Source organism: Xiphias gladius, chromosome 7, assembly GCF_016859285.1.
Source record: "Xiphias gladius isolate SHS-SW01 ecotype Sanya breed wild chromosome 7, ASM1685928v1, whole genome shotgun sequence".
Lineage (NCBI taxonomy): Eukaryota > Metazoa > Chordata > Actinopteri > Istiophoriformes > Xiphiidae > Xiphias > Xiphias gladius.
The window spans coordinates 14,549,288-14,572,867 of NC_053406.1; the positions used below are offsets into that span (position 1 = coordinate 14,549,288).

The 23,580-nt window shown below is 40.3% G+C and overlaps 1 protein-coding gene across 2 annotated transcripts in view; it reads right to left on the minus strand.

Moving 5' to 3' along the window:
- sept4b (septin 4b) overlaps nt 1-23,580 on the minus strand; it is a 47,148-nt gene that overhangs the window by 15,697 nt on the left and 7,871 nt on the right. The window lies entirely within an intron of this gene.

Consider the following 23,580-nt stretch of genomic DNA (forward strand, 5'->3'; position numbering starts at 1 on the left):
CTCTTGAATTTTAGTCCAGTTTTTCAAGAAAAAGCATGAATACAAATGTGGTCCTTCTTTCCAGAAATAATGCTCTATGTTTATTCCTCCTTAAAAAGTGAAAGTTATGGAATGCACATGCTGAATACCAGTGAGGTTTCCCATTGTGGCAAGGCCAGTAGCAGGTGGTGAAGTGAGCCATGTGCACTCTGTGTGAATGCTGTGGTTGTTTGGATAGTTATAGCAGGGGCTCTGTGTAATGCTGGCTCAGTAATGAGAGAGAGAGAGAGCGCCAAAAATACCCCCCCACACACACACACACTCCCACAGCTATAGAGCTCATGCAAATTTCCGCACAACCAAAAATCCAAATATTCAAAACTAAATAAAACACTAATAAGACTGGTTTAACAGGGTATGTAAGTCAAAGGAAATTCAAAAAGATGCCAGTACCCTAAAGGTGCTTGCAGGCAGGCATTCACCACACTCTCAATGCATTAAGCTGTCACAACGTATCAATACATGTGTGTTTTAACATCTTACAAACTGAACAGGGAAAAGCTCAGAAACGAATCAACTCCACCATGTTCTGCAGTCATGTGGAAAACAGATATTCTAAATTCTTTCAGTAGCTTAGCAGAAAATTGTTGTTACTTGTGCAAAATCATATTTGAGCACAAAACCCGGTCACATGCATTCATGTGAATGGTCCAGCTCGTGTGGCTTTATGAGGATAATCTAAATTGCACATACAACTCAGTATATGCACAGAGGAAACATGCAGCCACAGATGACTATGTTGGAAGGTTAAGGAAAAACAGAGAGGGAGTAACACAGATACACACAGTCTTTACTGCAGAGTCAGCCAGAAGGAAAGCAACAAGCACATACCTCTGTATCACTGTTAGTTTCTGAATTTGCTGCCATATTATCCCTTCACAACCAGCGATATTTCTTTAGTTTCACCAGACAGCAGAAATAGGAGACAGAAAGCAGTGAAAAGGCCTCAGAAAGCTCCTCGGGCTGAGTGTCACTTCTTTAGTTCCACAGCACCCTGCGTTACAAAAGTGCACCTATTTTCCTTGCCTCACCAATCAGATGGCATCCAGATTTTTTCTACACATGACCCCCCACACTTGGTCTGGAAACATCTTTCTTTAAAACAGGTACACCTTCGATCTCTGCAACTCTGCATCTGGAGCATTTAAATAGCTCCACCCTGCTCTCGACTTTGGCCAGTCGGCAGCGGATATGCAAATTGGCAGCAGCAGCTTGTGTGTACAGAGCTGTCCTGACTTGGGAAGAGGTGCTGCTCTGTAGGGAGCTCAACAACATCTGGACTGTCGCCTTGCTACAAGCCTCCTGTGCCCTCTTTCCTAAAGCCACAGATGAGATCTCAACACACAAATGATCTTCACTAACACACATTTGCATGAATGAAGAGGATAGATAATGTATGTCTCAGATGATTCAGAAATGAATGACATTAACTTTGACTGAAAAAATAATGGAGAAACATGAATCAATCAAATGAGGTGAAAATTCAAATATATGGGGTCTGAGCATCAGAGGATAACCACAACAGTATCCACACAACTTCTCACAATGGCTGTCACATCCATAGACCTCCCAGATGGCAGTACCAGGGCCAGAGTGGCACAAGAAGAATCTGTGTGTGTGTGTGTGTGTGTGTGTGTGTGTGTGTGTGTGTGTGTGTGTGTGTGTGTGTGTGTGTGTGTGTGTGTGTGTGTGTCCATGGTGTTGAGTAGAAGTGACTTTTGGCCTACATGCTACAAATAATCTTTTTATCTAACACACACTATCTCTGTCCTCTCTCTCTCTCTCTCTCTGTCTCTCTAAAACACACACACACACACACACCCGCACACACACACACACACACACACACACACACACACACACACACACACACACACACACACACACACCAAACTTAAGTCGGCCACGGCACAAAGCTTTTCCATTAATCTTGATGGATCTCTGTGCTTTGCAAGTCTGATTATACTCATTCATTCTTAAGGAATTAGGATTTTGTGATTAAGTTATTGCTTTGAGTTTTGTACAGAAGTGAACGGGCATGAATGAGTCTAAGTTATACTTTATACTGCTGGAGTGAAATAAAGCACGACATTTAGTGTTCCTGCATTTAACAGACTTTGACAGTCCCAGTAACTTATCATGGCCTGATGCTGTCTATGGCACAAAGACAGGGATCTAGTCTGAAAAGCTCAGATTGTGTCTGGGCTGGGATCTTACCTTCAGCATTTTAGTTTAACACAAGAGAGAGGGGAGAGGATTAAAAAAAGGCAGAATTCAGCTGAGAATTCATTTTCTGTCTATGGGAGGAAGAACTAAATGTAACATGATCCCAATCTTAATGGCTCTCACTGCAAGTGTGCCAACGTATACAACAGTAAGAACTACCATAAGTAGTAGACAGAGAGTAACACAAATAGTATCAGGTTGACAGACATGCTAGTCTAAGAAACCACACAGCAGGCAAATCTCACTTAAACCCCCATTTAATGTGACACATGCAAAGAATTGGCCTGGTAGAGAGCGGGCAGAAAAACGTAGGCTAACAGACAGGAGACGTTACTTCCTGTAAGGAAAGATGGTGTTTGGGGAGACGACTTATGGTCTGCTTTAATCCTCCCTGGCTGGCCCTCATCATGACGATGGATGATTATCATGGACTGTCTGAAAGGGCTGACAGTGCCCAAGGGATGGAGGGCTTTATATATACAATCTCAAGCTGCAAACACACACACACACACACACACACACATGCACTAATTTATTTGTTGGCCTGCTTACACACATAAAGTACATGAAGACATTGCACAGCAGGACACACCAGACATGAAGGTAAAGTGTTCTCTAGAGCCTCTTTTAAACTTCAGAGATCTTGCTACATTGCCTTTACGAAGACCCCTCATTTTTGCAGCTTTGCTTGTTTACACTGAACCAAACAAAGCCAGCATAATGCTGCCCCTGTGTGTGATTTAGATATGTGGGGTGTCTCGCCTGCGACGCCGGCTCTCCCTTTTACACAGAGTGCGATCCAGCTCTGTCACCACCTCCACTGGCGGCTAGTTGCCGGAACAACAATGCCCCCCAATGCCATGTTCATACCTTTTGTGCGGAATGGCGAGTCTGAAGAAAGGCACAACGTTCCCGTCTTGAACAGGCTGTATGAAAGGGGCTCATGGTTCTGTGAGGATCACATTGCTGGTGCTAATTAAAATGTCTTTTTGTCCTTGTTTACAGTGTAAGGTCGTCTGGCTCGGAGCCACTAGGGCTGGAATGAGCTCCTTGATAAAAGCCACTGCACACAGACAAGCGGCTGAAAAACACTGGTATTCAAAAATGTCCCAGCCAACAAACCACAGAGGAGATCTGATCTACTAACTGCACAAAACATGACTTCGTGTTGTATGTATATGGAGCTGTATAAGTGCAGAATTTCATTTACTTATTGCAGAGAATGCAGTGTTCCCACTGTCCCCCATGGGAGCAGATAGTGGAGGGGGGGCAGTGCCACCTGCTGCTTATGACTGGAAACAGCTTGACTTTGCTGTAGATTTGCATAAAAGTCTTTGCATGACGTGCACAGAACTGTATGTGCATATGGTCTTTTACACAGCAGACATTTTGACTTTTGATAGCAGGACCACTACTGGTGTGACAAATAACATTAACATCGTCTTTGATCAATTTAAGTTTCCTGGTAAACCATAACAGTGATACAACATGCAGAATACAAGAGCCCTGAACTGAAGCAGCTAAATTAAATCCAGCTATCATTAATGTTACTATTTACACGTGCTTTTCCTACCATGACGTGCGATATGGCTGAAATGAATGTCACGTTATGAATGATAATATCTCATATCAACATAAATTACAATATGGAACAGGTAGGCAAAATCACGTTTAAAGTGATCTAATTGATGTTATATGTGATAAACCATGTGCCGATATGTACTACATCAAAAATCAAAACTTTAACAACTCATTTTGTGTGATTTCACTTACAATTTGCCTGGAATGACTCATTTGCATGATCATAATCACAGTAAAATTTCCACTGAAAGTCGAGCCCTTAAACAAAACCCTGGACTTATGTCAGCTCTGAACATGAGGACAACTTTCACCCCAAGCATGAACAGTCCGGTGACTAGAATGGTCCTCAGTAGAGTGCACACCTCTGCCAAGGCCAAATATTGGCAAAGATGTCGAAAAATGCCCTATCTCGCAATGTTAAGGATCCGCCCCTTTAACGGGAGCATCAGAATTTAATGGGTTCTTCCCTGGTCCATGCCCCATCCCTCCACCAAGTTTGGTGCAAATCGGTTAAGTACTTTTTGCTTAATCTTGCTGACAAACGAACATACTAACAGACAGATATGGGTGAAAAAATAACCTCCTTGGCAGAGGTAATGAAAACCTGTGTTGTTAGGGGCAGACAGGAAATATGAATTGGATATACATTTTCTCCAGAGCTGTCTGGATGAAGCAGCTAAACAGTACAGTAACATGCAGTGGACGCTGACGCCCTCTGAAGCAGATATCCACCACCTCTGGTGGATATCTGCTTCAGAGGGCAGGAACATACATATTGTTCCACAATAGTGAGGAACGAGGAGACGCTAGATCTGCTGAACTTAGAACTTCCTACACTTCCTCCTCCATTCAATTAAGGATTTTTATCTGATACAGAGAGATTCCTGTTGGAAGGCAGCTAAAGCATTTTCTCACTTTGTTTTTTCCTCTTAAAAGGTGACATGGTGCAACAATGGCTCATGTGGCTTTGCTGAGTGAGGGGGGGGTTCCTCTGGACATTTCCAGATTAAAAACGAGGAATTCCTTTGTTCATTGTAATTCATTTGAATCATTCAGTATATTACAGTCATCGAAACGTTTGCAATAGTTTAAGAGGGACATAGCTGGTATCTGCAGTATGTTCATAGTGTGCCAGATTTATGCGTTGAGTATGGTCAGACGCTGTCACCTGTGGTTTGTCCAGCCTGTGTCTACACTGACCCACATGGACTCACACAAGCTCAGGCTTGCAGAGAGAGATTTCCAGCTGGCCCAAAACCTGTCTTAAGACCATTTTAGCTATATTTTTTCTATTTTGCTTATTCCTTTTGTGAGGGATCTACAAAACACATGCACAAAAAATCAGAGGGAAAACAGCAGAAAATAAGAGCAATTATGGCCATATGAGCTGTATTCTCAATTTTGGGGTGTTTGCACTGTTCTGTTTGCAATCTTTTCCGACAGTTTGAGTCTGAACTGCATCATTAGCAGTGACATGGATGGTATAACGTAACCTGGCTAAATTATGAAAGAATCATTTAAAATATCAAGCAGATTTAGGTTTTATCAGAATCAGCACACACAAGGCGCTGAAATTACACTTCAGAAGCCACAACAAAGGGTCTGGTTTCCCCTGAACTCAGTAAGTGCATGTTATTCCACCACCTTTGCCAGAGACAAGGACATTTTAATGACCTATACTGTTTATTCTCAGCCATTATTCAAAATGAGAACCAGGAATTATTATGTCTATTGGCTTTCACTGACTCCCAGATCACTAAACAAACCGTTACGGAACCATGAGGGTACGGCAGAATAAATTGCACAACTAGGATCCAGTGTTAAAAACGTGCTATTAATATTATTTAGACTGGTAATGCAACCATACGGAGCTGAAAAAAACCAACACCTGTGAGACAAAAATTGACAGTAGACAAAACAAGTCTAACATCTGCTGGGTGGTGAACTCTCTTTGCCCTGATGAAAGGAAGTCATTGGGTTGTTGTTTGGCCTTTAGAACTGAATTCCAGCCCATCCAACTCCCACATTACATGAACACAAAACTACCTTGTGTTATTTTTGGCTCTTACTGGGCCTTATCACAATGCTAGCGGAGAGGGTGAAGTCTAAAATCAGAGCCATAGATCTGCTGAAACAGTGTTGGCATTGTGTCTTGAACAGATTGAATGAGAGAAATTACATCAGAGTCTGGACTGGGTTTCCTGTCTTGCCAAAAAGTGCCACTCAAGTGGAAACAAACACAAAGTAGCTATCCTATTGTCAGATTCATTACATTTGCAACAGTAGATTAAGAAACTACAGTTGGCAGTCTCATGGGCAGGCAACGTTGGAGGTTGACTGTTCATTACATCATGTGCAATATGTGAAAAAAAAAAGTCTGACTAAAGTGTAAGTTTGCACTGCAGGCAAAACAGATGTCTGGGAGACAATCTGTGAAGTTTACCAACTTGCAGCTTTACCATTACATTAACATTATCAGCTGTAGTTTGTCAAATTTAAGCTTCACCTTCCAAAGTTTTGTTGTCTTAAAATGCAAATGAGCTTTTGTTGACAGAATTATACCTCAAACTGATCTCAGAGAGGGTTAAAAGTGCTCTATAAATGCAGTTTAACATGTAAGAGCTACCTCATGAAAAAGGTTACATAATATTTTATACTGTGTTGTCCCAGACCAAAGGTCTCCAGAGAGTGTTTCCAATAACATCTGTAATAACGCAGAATATTCCTTGGGACAAGATTTCAAAGACAGAAGGAGGAAGGGGTTCCAATGTACAGTATTCAATTATGCCTCTGATTCCAGAGATTTCTCTGGTAATGTCCTGACCAAAGAAGCTGGGACATGTCTTCCCACAAAAAGCCTTCAAACAACTGTGTGAATGTCACAAATTCTGTTGTGCATTAAAAAGTAAGGAATATTTGAACTCTAAGCACAATTTAAAACACTCATACATGAGTACACACAACAGGCCTTAAAGCAGATGATCAGTGTATACTCCTGGTACAGCAGTTACACAATAGTTCCCACCAACACTATACAGCCACAAAGGTTTACATCAAGTGAGAAGAAGTCAGATATTTGAAAGTGTTAAATTCTTATAAAGCAGAACAAAACTTGAGCGTGTGAGAGAATAATCCTTTGTACCAACTCCTTTCCAAAGAAAGCACAGTTTTAGTAACCTACCACATAGACATCCTTTGGTCTATAGACTTCCATAAATAAAGTTTTGGGTGAATAAGGAGATAAATATACAATAGGAAAACACTTCTCTCCCAAGTAAACAAGATAATGACATTTTATCTGGATCCAGTATTTGTCAAGCGCAGGGCTGCCTTGGTTTTCCTGCCACCCCTCCTGGGTCATCTGGGGTCATCTCCCTGGTGATCCAGCTGTTTATCTCAAACGTCAAAGATTGTTATGCTCCCAACAGCATCACTGATTGACAAGCAGCAGCCCCCAGATTGAGCCTACCAGAGTCTGTGATTGACACTCCAGACACAACATGAGATATCCGTGTGTGCTCAGGATTATGAAGCTAATAGCATAATAAGCAGGAGGGCTCTCTGGTCTCAGACTGACCTGAAAAGATTAAAACATCTCCCTACACACTGGGGATAAAAGCTGCTGTAAAGGCTCAAGGCTGTTTCACTGCAAAGCCATACTCTTACATCTGGGCTTCACCTGTGAATGAGCCAAACAGAGCGGATTTCCTACCATGCGGCCACAACAGCCTCCTCTCTCATAAGTAGTGGGTCTGTTCTCCAACCACATTCGTCTGAAGACCATGGGTGTGTTTAAAGGGTGAACATTTAAATTTGGATGAGTCTTTTACATGACAAACCCAGAATAATGGTGAAACTCATTGCTTTCTGCTAATTCTTAATAAAGACTCAGATACGTGCCAATCTGTGACTTATGTATACCCTCAACAGATGGTGGTGGTGACTTCTGGGGCAGTGCCTGACTGGCCCGGGCTCCAACATGAACAACACATAATTGTCCTCTTCCTTCTTCTCTTTCCATCTGTTCTCCTCCTCCCGGATATAATCCGCTTCTCTAATCTTGATGCCCAAACACACCAAGAGCCACAAAAAATACACATAGAAAAGCATGGAAACCTCAACACTAGTACCCACACACAAATGGGATGCCTTGCCAGCTTACTCATCTGTGATGCCAGTGACTTTATCATACTCAGTTCAAACATACGTTGTCCTAACTAATGTGCAATCAAGATGCAACCCTTCATATGGGAATCATACTCCTCTGCCACATATTTGTTTAACCCCCTGGTTTACAGCTGCCTTATATACAGTATGAAATTATGGGAACATCTGCCTACCAGGAGCAGTCTCACACAGATGGAGAAGCCCCAGCACTCACTACTGTAAATCCCTTTGACCTCAGTAACACTGCCACCAAGAAAATATCAATCCCAAGAAACACACATTGCAGGCATAGTAGACAAAGTGAGTCCAGACAGTCATTTGCACACTATTAAAAGCACAGCTTTCCTATTAAAGACTCGTGACAGGTTCAGAGGACACTGCGCTGGGAGGAACAAAGATAAACATCTGGTCAGAGCATCAGTCTTTCAGTATCAATGTAAAAAAAAAAGGCAGTTTGCTGAAAACATGAGTGGTGTGTCTGCCTCTTCACATTGTAAACCAGGAGAGGTTCTCAGAACGCTTGTGCCATGTAACTGAGCTTATCAGTTCTCATCGCAATGCAGAGGACACGCTACACTTACCAATTGTGCAGAGGGCCAAGACACACACACACACACACACACACACACACACACACACACACACACACACACACACACACACACACACACACGACCCAGTAGAGGACGGAGACTGACCGTGATCTGCTCCAGGTCTGTACAGACAAACCTTTTGCGCCTCCAGCTCCAGCAGAGCTAAACAGTCTTATAGCCAGAAATTAATAACGTAATACTGAAGGCAGACACATGCTGCATCCTGGGTCGGGCGGCTGCTGCTACTGCAAAAGGAACAGCATTAGTGGAAAAGGAGAAAAGGGTGAGCATTGCTTGATTGTTAGGTTGAGACAGAAGGGGGGAAGAAAAGCTTTGTGTAGGTTAGGCTTACTCAGACCTCAGGAAAGAACTGGTGGGAGATGGGATATCAAAGACAAGGCACAGCTCTGTTCGCAAACTTCATGACTTTTCCCTAATTTTATGAGAATTTCTTAAAACCTGATTTTGAAATGATGCATGACTTCTGTTTGGGGTCCCAGAGACCCCAGCGTATTAAATACAATGGATGTTAATGTGCTCTATACCTGAGATTGGTGTTGACAGTTCTTTTTCTTGTCAAGTAATTCATCTCAGAACAGTACACATTTTTATGGTTTACTGAAAGCCAAAGCAAATAATTAACCCAAAGTGGAATCACTGCAGCCAAATTTTGCAACAAGTTAAGTTTAACCACTGTGGTTTATAAGATGTGGAGAGGGATGTCACCTCTGGTTTGTTTAGGTAACTGCTGTCCTGGCTAGAGTCTTGGTTGGGTTCATTTAGTTGGGCATGATAATATTTATTTAGGCTGTGCATAGCCTCACATACACATGAACAGGGGTGAGTTTGGCAGCCTTTGATGGTGCAGTGTCAGAGTTAGCACTTGAAAAAACCTGTTACTGGGCTTGTAGGTAAACCAAAGTGTTGAGTAGGCTAGAACCTTTGTTTGTTTTGCTGATTACATTAATTTTGTAACCTCAGTATTGCTTAAATATTCACTGACACCAATTCCACTGAACTTCACTGTTCAATTATCTATGAGCTGAAAAAGGAGAACAAGTGCACACTGAGTTGTGAGAAGAGCACTGCTGCAGATTTCTGGAGAGTGCTGCACGATTCTTGAATCAAAGACCATGAAATTATGTATAGCACATGGTGTGCGTCACCAGCACTCACACCTCAAGTGCACGAGGTGTCAAAAGAGCGTCAAAAGGAAATGGCACAGACTTAGTGAGACACCTGGCATGTTGCAGGGTCTCACACTGTATGATGTTTAACCCCGGACCCATGCCCGATGAATGGAACTGAATTATTAATTATTAATTAAGTCCTGCTGTACATAGTGACAATGAAGATATTATTATAGAGTTAATAGATGATGTTATTTTGACTAGTGTTGAAGTAAACATATACGCTACTATCTTCTGCAGCACCCCAGTGCTAAAACAAAGATTAAAGTTCAAGTGGTTTCTCAACTGACAACCCATTAATGTTCCCAACTTATAACTTGGAAATACTGTGTTTCAACATCAACATTTTGATTTGACCAGAGGTAAATATACTGAGAGACTGAGTTTTATATTGGGATTTCTACAAATGTGAAAACACTCGAGCAATAAATGTCAGACAGAAGCTTGCCTTATGTGCCACTTGCCTGCCAGTGGTAAGTTCAATAACTGCCATTGCCTTGTTTATGTGGAAAAATAAGTCACAAGAAAAAAAAATCCCATCTTAAAGTCCTCCTTACTCTTAAACTGGACCATTGGAACATTAAAAAGGTGCTGTGTACAGTTGAGTAGATCCCCGATTTTGTGTAGTAAAAGGTAGGAAATACCGGAATATGCATGGATAAATGCAGAGTGTACATAGTATTGATATTTGTATCAGCTCTGAAAAATCTATTTCATATAAAAATGTAGTGAGGATTTTTTAAATACCTGGTTGAATCAGTCTATTATTCGTAAATAGTCTGAAGTTTTCCCTTATTTCCTTAGTTGGAGGAAAACCTTTTCTTTGAATCACTGGATGCTTTTATTTAGCAGCCAAGACCAAACACACAGCCCTTGGATGACTGCAGAGTTTGAGACGAAGTGAGTTTAACCTGGCTGAACCTTTCAGTTGGCATAGAGACAATGCTATATGGCACAGAGCTTCTCCAGGAGATAAACTCATGTGAGACTGTAAGAAGCCTCTTCAAGGGAGCTGTAGTCAGAAAGAGTCTGTTCAGTGAGTCTGGCTGAATGGAGTGATGAACTCCACTGTGTAACAGCCTTTGGTCTTCTTGGCTGCTGGGAACAGCAGGGACTGAGCCACCATGGCAAAATGTGACAGTAATGTGGAGAGAAGGAAGTGGGTGAAGGGCAAGTTAGGAGCAATTAACAACAGTGACAGAGAGACAGCAAGAGAAGGAGAGAAAAAAGCTTCGAGCAATGCAGAGACTGATGCACAGCAATCTGGAGATCAGAGCCCCAGAATCACATAACATCTCATAACTATCCATGAGGACTGTTGTTTTTTTTTTTTGGCTCTGTTCACTTTATCCTTCACAGGAATGACCCCAAAAGGACAACAATGATCAACTTGCCTATGAAGAACAGTCATAAAGTTCACATTCCTGCGTTACATGCAACTCTGTTCAATTAGAAAAGTTAAATATTGGTATAATAACCATAAAAATAGGTTAACTGTACATAGCAAAAGGCTGCCAGCTCTTCTATCTAAGTATTCTTTTGCTCCATCTGTTGCAGAAGCACTCATTGTGGCACTGAATACGTCATTCCACCAGATGTTCATACTATAATCTCAAAGTAACTGAAGCATACATTCAAGAATGAATAAATTAGATTACTGTCACTGTGAATATACAGTCACATAGTAAACTATTCTATGGACAACAAACACAGAGATAATTATTTCAAACATATTGTCGTATTTAACCCTTCAGCAGAGTGAAATTTTGATTGAATTGTATTCTGTGTGGGTCATGATGTACTGACTGAGTGGATAGTCAGTGACATTAATCTGGCATAGTGATATTTGTTTAAATTAATGTGTGATAGTCAGGCATGTGTGTCTCTGAGTTAAGATGTAAACTCCAACAGTGTGGGACTGTTTATTTTCACTGTCTATTTATCTATCAGTGTGAGTGGACAGATTGCTGACAAAGCTGCAAATGTCTAGTCAGCAGCTGTGCTGTGCTAAGAACAATAATCTAGTCAGCCACATCTGTAAAGTAAAAAAAAAAAAAAAAAACCCTCAACTATTTTAGAGGAGAAATAAATGAAATGCCATCTAACCGCTAATGCCACAACTGGCCAGTTGAATGTAAGGCTGTGATGGTGTCTGTGAGTTTTTATATTACCAGATATATTGTACAATAGGTTAAATGAATTAGGGTAAATGTTCACATTTTTTTACGCAGTGTAGAATCTAATAATTTAATAACTACATGTAACGTTATTTAAAATGGGATAAAAATTAAAAACATGTTGATCACATAACCTTACAATGTAATGCACATAACAAAAACATCCTAAAAATAACGTTTTTCAACGTTTCAAAAATGCTACTATATACTACTTCTAACCACTATATTGACATACTGTATATTCTAATTAGAGTACATGATAAAATATGTAAGTGCATTCGGTGTATTTGTGTGTGGCAGGTTTGGGGGTAGAATTATGGAAAAACAGTATAGATCTCTGTATCAGCCTACCAAATTTCAGAGAGGAGCTGACATGCACCTCCAAAATGTGAAGTTCTATACATCAACTTAAATGCGTTACATCACTTGTCCTTGATATCCGTCATTTTCTTAGTTCATGAAAACAAACTCATGCAGTTAAAGAGGACATTTAGAAGGGAGATTTCTCACTGTCTGAAAGGTCAACTACAATGAAGCACGGCTCCAGTGCAAAAAAATGTTTCACCTCTTGAATTAAAGAAACAAATGTAGTCAAGATGCTGAGGACGCATCCTATGGGCAAAGTACTTTCCACTGTGTGAATCACATAAAAAAAACTTTAAGCAATGAGTTAATGTACGCAGCAGGACACAGCAGTTGGCACTTTCTGGAGGGAAATCTGCAGCAGCAGGAGTGGATACCCCTACCTCACAGTACAGACATCATGCATAAGTGGGAGTTTACAAGCATGAATAGCACTGTGAAAAATGCGTAATTTCAGGGAGGGACTTTTCCTTCTTGTTCCCGTCCACTAGTTGGGAGCAGGAATCTGATTGCTGACCTTAGTCTGAATTCTCAGGCTAGCTCTATTAATAGCCCAGACACCAGCAAGCGCAAGACTCCTAAGTCAGCAGCCAGAACTTACTCACCAGGCCCTGCTTTAGTCTGGCTCTAGATGGACCAGGCTGTTGATTAGAAAGAAAAACAAGGCTCCCAAATTGCCTTCTCAACTCATTCAAGTTACTAAGCCTTCGATGTTTACAAGAAAAAGCACAATACTACTAATATGGCAAAAATCTTAAATTTAAGCCCACGCCAGGCACACACGAAATTCGTTGAGATGAAACCTTTGTTTTTTGAAGCAGAATGGTCTGTTTGCATCATTTCAATGCACAAAACTTTTCCCTCTAATGGCAATAGTGCAGAGAAGGGGGTAGCCCATTTGGCACAACTCCCAGAGAAACTGGGTAGCAATGTGAGACAGACACTGCTATGCCATAACCAGACTGCTCATTCAGAGCGAGGAAACTGGGATTTTGTCTACACAGATTCTAAAAAACAGAAAGGTATTTTGAGAGTTTTGGTGTTCTGCAGCTCCAACACTGACAAGAGCTAGCTTTAAATCAGACGAAAAATTGCCTAAATCCAGCAAAAAGATTGAAAACGTCTGACAGGCTTTCAAAATATGCTTTTAGACACACCAAACTTCCATCATGCTATAAACTATAACTCTCCGTGTTTTATGGCAACAGAAATTTATTGTTCAAGCTTTTTCATGTCACAGAGGAATTCCTACTGCTGTGTTTGTATGAGGTTTGCTTTCTTTAAAGCACTGGGGGATTGGTACACATTGTCTTTGGATGTTATGCAATGCCAAGATATCTTTTCCCTGGCCCACTCATGCTGTAGTTTTCCCAGTGAAAACAATGTCATAACCAAAGTGCCTGAGTGGAAAAGTCCACAGCTGTCATTTCAGATAAACATGGTCTCACAGCTACATCTTACTGTCTGCATAAAAAGTTTCACCCTATTGTCTAAGAACCAAAATGACAAGAAAATGACACTAGTTATAGTGCTACTTAACTTTAAATATGCCTGAAATACACAAGCTGTTTGAATATCCACAGTGTGTGCTTTGTAATTTGATTTGATCTGATCTGATCTGATCACATCACAGCAGGTTAAAAACAATCCACCTCCTTGAGGGTGCTCCTAAAATATGTCATATTCCTCACAAACATAAATATCACAGACAGCCGACACAAGAGGGCGGCTGGCAGTCTACTGTGGTTCATGGTTAACAGGTGGAGTGGAATGGCAAGGACACAGAGGGCGTTTATTTACTGCCCAGTTGTCTGCACTTGTGGTGAGAGGCTACAGGAGCCCAAGGGAGGTCTTTCTGTGCATTCCTGAGAAACGAGAGTTTCCACTTGACTTTTAAGGATAAGGCTGATGTGCTATATTTCTATTATTGTAAGCAAATCTACTGAAAAGACAATTTGTTTATTTCCGACTTTCCTTTCCTTTCTGTGGCTCTCAGCTTCAAGCCCACCGGTACCTATTGAAGACATAAATCTTTAAAAAGGGCTCACAGATATATGGTTTCATTTTAAAAAAAGGCTCAGTAATTTCCTACAACAGCTGGGCACTATAGTTTTTAGCAAACGTTGGTCAAATGGTAGTAAATAGTGCTTTTTTTGTCGACTATTTTTAGAAGTGGATTAATACACATTTGGTACTTTAGTGAGTATTTTGGGCAACTCGACAGTGTATGTGGGATTGCGTCAAAATAAACTACAGTATGTGTTCATGGTGATGAAGTAACATGTCAACCAGTGCAACAGTGTGGCGCATTGATGTGTTTTTAATGGTTTTTGAACAAAGGAGCTAACCTTTTACCTTTTACTTTAACTGGATGGAAAGGAAACACCACAGCAGTGACTTTGAGTGCAATAACCAGCATCAAATCCCATAACTTCTGGGATAAACATGAGAATAACATTCAGTCTGGGTCCAAAAACCAAATACTGGTAAAACAAATTATAGCACTGCACTGTAAAAAATGAATATTCTGACCAGTTATACTTTATTGAAATATTATTTTCAGATATTTAAGTTTACTAGCCACTTGCAAGTGACCCAGGAAGCTGACAGTGCATCAATTAAACAACAAAGGGACCTCCATTGGTTAAAATATAATCCATTACGTGTTCAAAAACTAATCTGAAGCTAAAGTGTGCTTCCATCCCAGTTTCCCCCAGCTTTTTGGCCATCAGGAAGCAGGTTAGATGTCTGATTTTTCCCCTGGCATCTCAGGAAACAGACACATGCAGGTAGGGATGTAGCCCCCCAGTCTAATGGTCGATTGGTTGGACGATATAATCTTGTCCGACCAAATTCTCACGGGTCAGATATCGCTGGTATAACTTTCATAAGGAGAAAAGCACAGGGGGCCTGCATATAACAGCTCAACATGGCACATCATCTAAAAACGTTAGGCTAACTTGTCTTTGTTAGGAGGCTCAGATAACTTTAGTGTTTAACACCTGAGGCTTAGATTGTACGGTTAGGTCCATAAGTATTTTGACAGTGACACAATTTTCCTAATTTTGCCTCGATACACCATCACAATGGATTTGAAACAAACAAATCAAGATGTGATTGAAGTTTAGACTTTCACCTTTAATTCACAGGGTTACCCAAAAATATCACATTAACACTTTAGGATTTCAGCCATTTTTATACATAGCTCCTCATTTTCAGAGGCTCAAAAGTAATTGGACAATTGACTGACAAACAGTTTCATGGCCAGGTGTGGCCTGTTCACTCATTATTTCATGAAAATTAAGCAGATAAAAGGTCATGGGTTGATTCCAAAATGTTAAATTTGCATTTGGTAGCTGTTCATGGGAACTCTCAATACGCACTTCAAAAAGGTGTCGATGCAAATGATGGAGTCCATCATTAGGCTGAAAAAACAAAACAAACCTATCAGATAGATGGCAGAAACTTTAGGAGTGGCCAAATTAACAATTTGGTACATTTTTAAAAAGAAGGAATACAATGGCGAACACCAAAGGACCTGGAAGACAACAGAAGACAACTAAAGTGGATGATCTCAGACTTCTTTCCTTGGTGAAGAAAAAGCCTTCAAAACATTTAGCCAGGTCAAGAACACTCAAGGAGGCAGGCCTATCATTGTCAAAGTCTACAATCAAGAGATGCCATCATGAGTGTTAATACAGAGGGGTTACCACAAGGTGCAAACCACTGTTAACACTCAAGAACAGAAAAGCCACATTAGAGTTTTCCAGAAAACACTTAAAAAAGCCTGCCCAGTTCTGGAACAAGATTCTTTGGACAGATGAAACCAAGATTAACTTGTACAAGGATGATGGGAAGAGAAGAGTATGGAGAAGGAAAGGAACGGCTCATGATCCAAAGCATACCACATGATCTTTCAAACATGGTGGAGGCAGTGTTATGGCATGGGCATGTATGGCTGCCAATGAAATTGGGTCACTGGTGTTTATTGATTATGTGACTGCTGATAGAAGTAGCAGGGTGAATTCTGAAGTGTATAGGGCTGTACTATCTGCTCAGATTCAGCCAAATGCTACAAAACCGATAGGACGGTGCTTCACAGTACAGCTGGATAATGACCCAAAACACACTGCAAAAGCAACCAAAAAGCATCTCAAGGCAAAGAAATAGAATATTCTTCAAAAGCAAAGTCAGCTGACCTCAACCCAACTGAGCAGGTTTTTCACTTACTGAAGACAAAACTAAGAGCAGAAAGACCCACAAACAAGCAGCAACTGAAGGCACCTGCAGTAAAGGCCTGGCAAAGCATCTCAAGGGAGGAAACTCAGCATTTGGTGATGTCCATGGCTTCCAGACTTCAGGCAGTCATTGACTTCAAAGGATTTTCATTCAAGTATTAAAAATAATCCTGATATTTATAATTATGTCGGTTTGTCAAATTACTTTGGAGCCTCTGAAAATGAGGCGCTATGTTGATACTACTGTAATTCCTAAACCGTTAATGAGATATTTTTGTAAAAACACCTTGAATCAAAGTTAAAGGGCTACTTCAGGCACATCTGGATGTCTTTGTTTCAAATCCATTGTGGTGGTGTAGAGAGGTAAAATTACAAAATTGTATCACCGTCCGAACACTTATGCAACTGACTGTGTATTCATCAGCAAATCTTATGCTGGGATCACCAATTTATATAGTTCCATTTTTGGAAATCATATGAATATGGGCAGGTGCACGCTAGTCGACTCTGAATCTGTTGTTATCATTTCGGTATAAAATAATTATGTTGAAATTATTAAATTTGATGCAAATACTACCTTTTTATGTTTATTTATAATTCATTTAGGCTAATAAGGCTATCAGGTATAGCTTGTCTTGGGCTGAAAATACAGTTCACTTCCATTATTTTCACCTTGGAGGGCCTACATTTTATGGGAAATTAATATGATTAATTTGGCTGGAAATAATGCGGTCAGCAGCACAGATATTCTTACATCATAGTTATTTTAAGACAAATACAATGTTTTTGGCTATTAGTGTCTCCTCAGTTTCTTTTTTTACACAAATGATTCCTAAAAATACTCTCAGAGGTGAGCATGACCTCATTCTCGTGTGCACACATTTTATGTACAGCTACAAGACCAGTGGTTAGCCTGTTGTAAAAACAGTTTCCTGTTTCTCTGTCATAATGTTTCATTAAAAAAAACAAAAACAATAAAAACAGATACTAGGGATATTCAGACAAATAAGACTGAATAAGCTCTGCTAGTGTGTATCATACCATAAAGAGTTGCTCGTGGCAACCTGTTAATCTGCTAAAAGTACCGGATGTTTTTCTTGTTTCCTTTCACTGACCAAGAGCCTAAAAAGAGACTGGGAGAGGTTTTCTAACAGTAAAAATAAGGAAGTCATTAGCTGCTTATGGTGCTTAAATACTAAGGCCAGCTCCATAAAGCAGTCAGTAATGGGCATCCATGTTCTGTGTCCTCTTAACCTTTGAAGATCATATACACACACACTTGCATGCACACACACACGAACATGCGTGCGCCCACACACACAGACACACACAGACACACACAGACACACACACACACACACACACACTCACACACTCACACACTCACACACAAACAAATACACACAGACACAACACGCACACACCTGTAATTAAAGCTACCTCACACAGAGCAGCAGTAAATGAGTATGTGGTTTCCTGCTGGGCTACACTGCCAGAGGTTTTTGAACACTATATTTTAGCAATTTTGTTTAAAATAATGCAATATCATTGTAAATTCATTATGAGTACCCTTAAATTAGGAAATATATAAATAGACATACAGGTACAAGACATATAAGAAATGTTTGTGACTTTTTATTTTATTGAAAATAATCTAGATTTAACAGTAAACAGTATAGATTTTGATATTTGAAACTTAAGCAAAAAGAAGTTATTTGTGTTTATTTATCTTATAGCAGATGTTCGCACTGTGTATTGGTTTTTATCACAAAACTTTTAGTTTTGTGTACTTTCTAGTACAATAATTATCGACCTTAACAGGTCCCTAATTGATAGGTCTAATTTAGGGCCGAACTAACTTATTTTTATCATTAATTATCTGCCGATTATTTTACAGCATAATTGTTTAGTCATAAATAATACTAAGAAAACAATAATTTGATCATCAAAATAGTTTCATATTAGTTCTATCAATCCGCTTAGTGATTAGTCAACTAATCATGGCAGCTTTAGTCTAATTTAAAAATCCTTAGATGGTTATAAAGATTCCGCAATGACGGGCAGTTCATGACAGAGAAAAATCAAACTAATATTACTCTAAGGAATAAAATATTCCCTTATATGTATACTGCCAAAAATGTTTCTTTTAAATTTGGCTTCCACAATCAATAGAAAAAATATATTAATTGTAAAATATATTGTATTCATACTGTATGAGGTATGGCAAGTGAGTTCTTTCCAATAAAATAAAAATTCAAAAACTTTAACCTATTTCTTACTGTTCATTTTAGGTTCAGAAACTTGGTCCTTGGCAGTGAGGGAAGAGACGCATGGAGAAAGGTGGGTGTAGAGTTATCCTGGTGTGGTTTGAGTTCCTAGATAATAGGGAGGTCAACATGCAACAGATGTGTGAGTGTGTTTACGTGGAGGTTAAGACTGAAAGCCTGAAGCCTGAGGGAGTGACTCCTGTAAATTAGACAAACTATTTTATACAGATGAGGGAGCTCTTTCGTACACACAAAGACAAAGAGCAAGTAAACAAGGTTGAAAAGAAGGGAGCACCTAAAAGGGGAGAGAGCTGAAGGGGAAGAGGGGGAGCAGGATCGAGGAAAGCAGGAGCCATGTGTCTCATCTTTGATCCCTCAACAAGATGCACATGTTGTGGTGTTCACCCAGTTTGTATGATCCTAATCCTCACAGAAACACACTTCACATGCTGCCGTCACATATCCGAACACTCGCAACACTATTGTTTTCAATCGCTGAGTCCCAAAACACTTAATATATCAAAGCATTTACCACACTACAGAAGAGTCATTCAAACTACCTTGCTGTCTCTTGACTCGAAACAAAACATCAGCATCAAAGTTGTAAAGTCACCGAAAAAAACATGAAACCAATCAATACTCTGACAAGAACCCAGACAGGTCATGAGATGATCCAAACATACAGGGACCTCATCAATACAGTTGTAGTAGTAGCAATAGTTTGCAATTTAATTTTCTTTTAAAGATACCTTGTTTATATGGTAATGACAAATATAGCTTGTAGCTTTCAAAAGAAGCAAAAGTTTAACAAGAATTTCAAACATGTGTATGCGGATCTTTAAAATAAAATAGACCGATGTGCCATGTAAGAGGAAAGAGATTTTAACACATGTAGTAACATCACTATGCAGAAGGAGCAAACCAGATCACAACTGATTCTGAGTTGCACTTGGATATTATTTGCCACTGATGTTTGTACACAATGCCAGTTCACAGGCAAATAACATACACTGCTGAATCATCTGCACCTACACTACTGGATACCAAATATACTAAATCTGTGTCCAGATCGAGAAAAGGAGCAGAAAATCGCAGGATAGAGCAGTCAGCTCTGAAATATCGAACTCCAGAAATATTTTCCAATAAAACTGCTCAAAGAGTAGTAAACATTGTATTTACTGAATGGTGGTGTGCTAGTGCTGTGGTTATGGCTTCAGTGTCTGGTTGCAAAAGGTCTGGCTGTGGAGTGATATGGATTAAGTCACACACGGGCGCACGCACGCACACGCACACATACACGTACAAACACACACACACACACACACACACACACACACACACACACACACACACACACACACACACACACACACACACACACACACACACACACACACACAAAAGGCTCTGACCCTGTTGTGATACGTGTAGGAAAGAAAATTCACACACTGTGCTGATGGTTAATATAAGTGCACCTGGTCTCTGCCTACCCCCAATACATTTGGGTTTCATTTCTGACACTGTTTACTCACACTGGGCGTACAGCTACCCTGTGTGTGGTTGTTTGCGCAGTCTCTATCTGCTGCAGTTGAGGGTCTCCTGTTTAGGTTGGCAATAAGGTCTGTGAAGTTAAGGGAACAGCAGATTCAAAAGTCCACCTAAAACCACAGCCACGACCGATTAAATAAATGATTGATTGACTCACACTGATCTCTCTGTCACTAAAACACTTCCTAAATCCCAGTTACAGTAACATTCCCTACATATCGTTGTTGTGTCTTAAGCTCCCAGCCTCTCTCACTCTTCCATCTATCATCATGTCACAGCATGACACAACATTCCATTCTTCACTTACACCCAAGTGCTTAAATCTGATACCACCATCTGTATAAGTACAATATCTGTTTTGTCTGTGCGTCCCTGCTGGTTGTGTAGATGCTAATGGTGCTAATGGAAGAGTACTGTAGGCTGAGGTTTCTTTACTGACATTTCATTTTCTAGGTAACGGCCCACTGGATGTCAGTGTTTTGTCTCTTATCTTTTGTCATCAATGTTTTTCTTATACTGAAGTCTAGCAACCTTTATTACTTTTTCTTATTACTCACACTATCCACATTTCTACTCAGTTTTTCCTTCTCATTTACATGCTCTTCTCAGCATAACATATTTCCTTTTCCCTTTTCTCCACATTATAGCCAATTATCCAATATCCATTCCTTTTCATACTTAACTCCCAGATCCTGAAGATACGGGGCTCATTTGCTCTTGAGTTTATCAACTGGCAGACTTCATAAAGATACAGGTTTAATGTTCTCCAGGGACAATAACCACCCTTTACTACATCCCCTGTCCTCAACAAGATCTCCACCATCTCTCTTGCTCTTCCTTTTGGCTTCCTTGGCATTTCCTCTCACTGTCCTGCAGCATGGTGGGAGCATCTGGAAGTGTTGTCTTAAAGGGAGTGGAGGCTGCTGCAGCTGAGGACCATGCTGGTTCTGGGCACGCAGAGCTGTCATCTCAGTTCTATGCATTACCAAACACACACACACACACACACACACACACACACACACACACACACACACACACACACACACACACACACACACACACACACACACACACACAATACTACTACTACTACTACTACTACTACTACTACTACTACTAAGACTTCAGCACCCATAGCCACCATCAGAAGATTTCAAACTCATGTAAAATGTAATCTCAAGTACCAAAAATAACAAAAATGCTAAAGGGAATGTCAGTGATCAACTGCTGTTGATGGTTTTACAAGGGTTGGATAAGATGGTGATAATTATATTAGTTGGCTTTTGAAAAACATGCAGTGAACGATGTCTTGGGGGCTCAAAATGTGACCTTCAAAACAGTATGTGAGGGTTGTACCTAAAAATAAATTTCTATATTACAATAAAAACCGTTTACAACCTTTGTTTGGTACTGTCACAAAACAGCTTTTCATTTCTCTGCAGACCTCACATCACATGTCAGAAACGTTAGATGCTTTCCCTGTGAAAGTATGTAGCTGGTCTGATTCCAAGATTTTACTGACTGCCTTAAATTTTTATCTCCCTGATGTGTAGCTGTGTCTTCAAAATGTCTGCATTTAGAATAAACTCTCTGACTTTGCTCCCAGAAGCCCGGTGATTAGATCAAGGCTTCCTTGCTCTTGGCCCAGGCTACTGTCCATCCTAACAAACATCAGTCTGGTTGATACATCTCCTGTGCTGCATGCGACTTCATTGCAGAAGTCAATTTGTAAGAAAATAAATATGGGAAGCTGCAGTAAGAGAAAACTCCACAACATATGGTTCAGAGTTTAGATATTTCTCAAAATACCTTTCAACAACTCTTACAGAACATGCGAATATCTGCAGGATTTACGTGTCAACAATAGCAATAACTGACTTAACAGCATGACAGTGAATTTGGAGAAACAGTCTGTGTCCTTTATTCCTGGCTACTAAGTGTGCTGCTGATGGAAAAATTGATATCTTTACGTGTTGTGCTATGGATTACTTAGGCCATGTACTCGTTAAATGTTTGTAAGCAGAAAAAAAACTCGCTGGAATTTACTATAGATCTTTTATAAAGCTTTTTCCTTTATTAAGCTCCACAGTAGCAGCAATGAAAATAATGTCTCACTTCTTTAACATTTTACTGTCAATAAACGTGAATAAAACCATTAAACAATGAAACATATCCAGAAATGCAAAATGCTAATATTTGTGCTGATGTTTTAGCTGAGCTACAGTGGATTAGGGTGAATTTTTCATTTATGGTATGCATTTTAGTCACCAAATACAGAATTATGGCTTATTGACAGCATGAACTAGACGCAAACAAACTAAAATATAAGCACACCCGCTCATGTAAACATATTTTTAATAGGGTGATTCCAGAAGGATTAGACATGACTGCACTCCAAACCACAGCTTAAAAAACTGGTGGAATTTGAGAATTGTCCCATGGGGTTTAGAGGTTAGGAGTAGATGGTGCAAATACTTTAATTGTGCAATGCGAACATAGAAACTGAGTATGCCAAAAAAATGAATATAGCCACACAAGAGAGGTAAATTTAACTATGATGACAAACCATGCAGTCAGCTCCACAGCTACATCACTGAGCGCAGTGGAGTCTGTGAATGACATATTTTGTCAAGACAATCCTTAGATGGACAAGTCTCAAACCAGGAACAGCTGGAGCACAGAAAAATGATCTTTATACAGAAATGTTTCTTTACTCCCCGAGATCATTGTGGTCAGACAACTTTGATCACAACTGCGATGACCTCGATTCCTGCCCCACCTCCTCCCAGAGAGCTAATCATCCCCGAGCTGGTAGAACAGGGTGGTGCTCACTCTGGTGTAGCAGTAGCATATCGTGCATTGCTAACTGAGAGCTGGGACCTCAGTGGGGGCCATGGGAACTGGGCTTAGATTATTTATAGCGGGTGGGGGCCTTGGCAGGGGCCATTTCTATTAGGCTTTAGAGGAATGTCTAAGGTCGTCCTCTGACCAAAACTTCTGCTGAGTGCTGAGGCCGGAGGTTGGGAGGCTAGCTTGGGCTGACGTGGGACATCTGCAGAGATGAAGACACGAGCCAATTAGCTTGAGGGCCTGGTGAATAGACCCAGCGGGGACAGGAAGGAAGCGGTGAGCATAGGAAGTTAGGATGTCAGAGGAGGACCAAAAAAGCAATTCAGCAAGCCATTTTA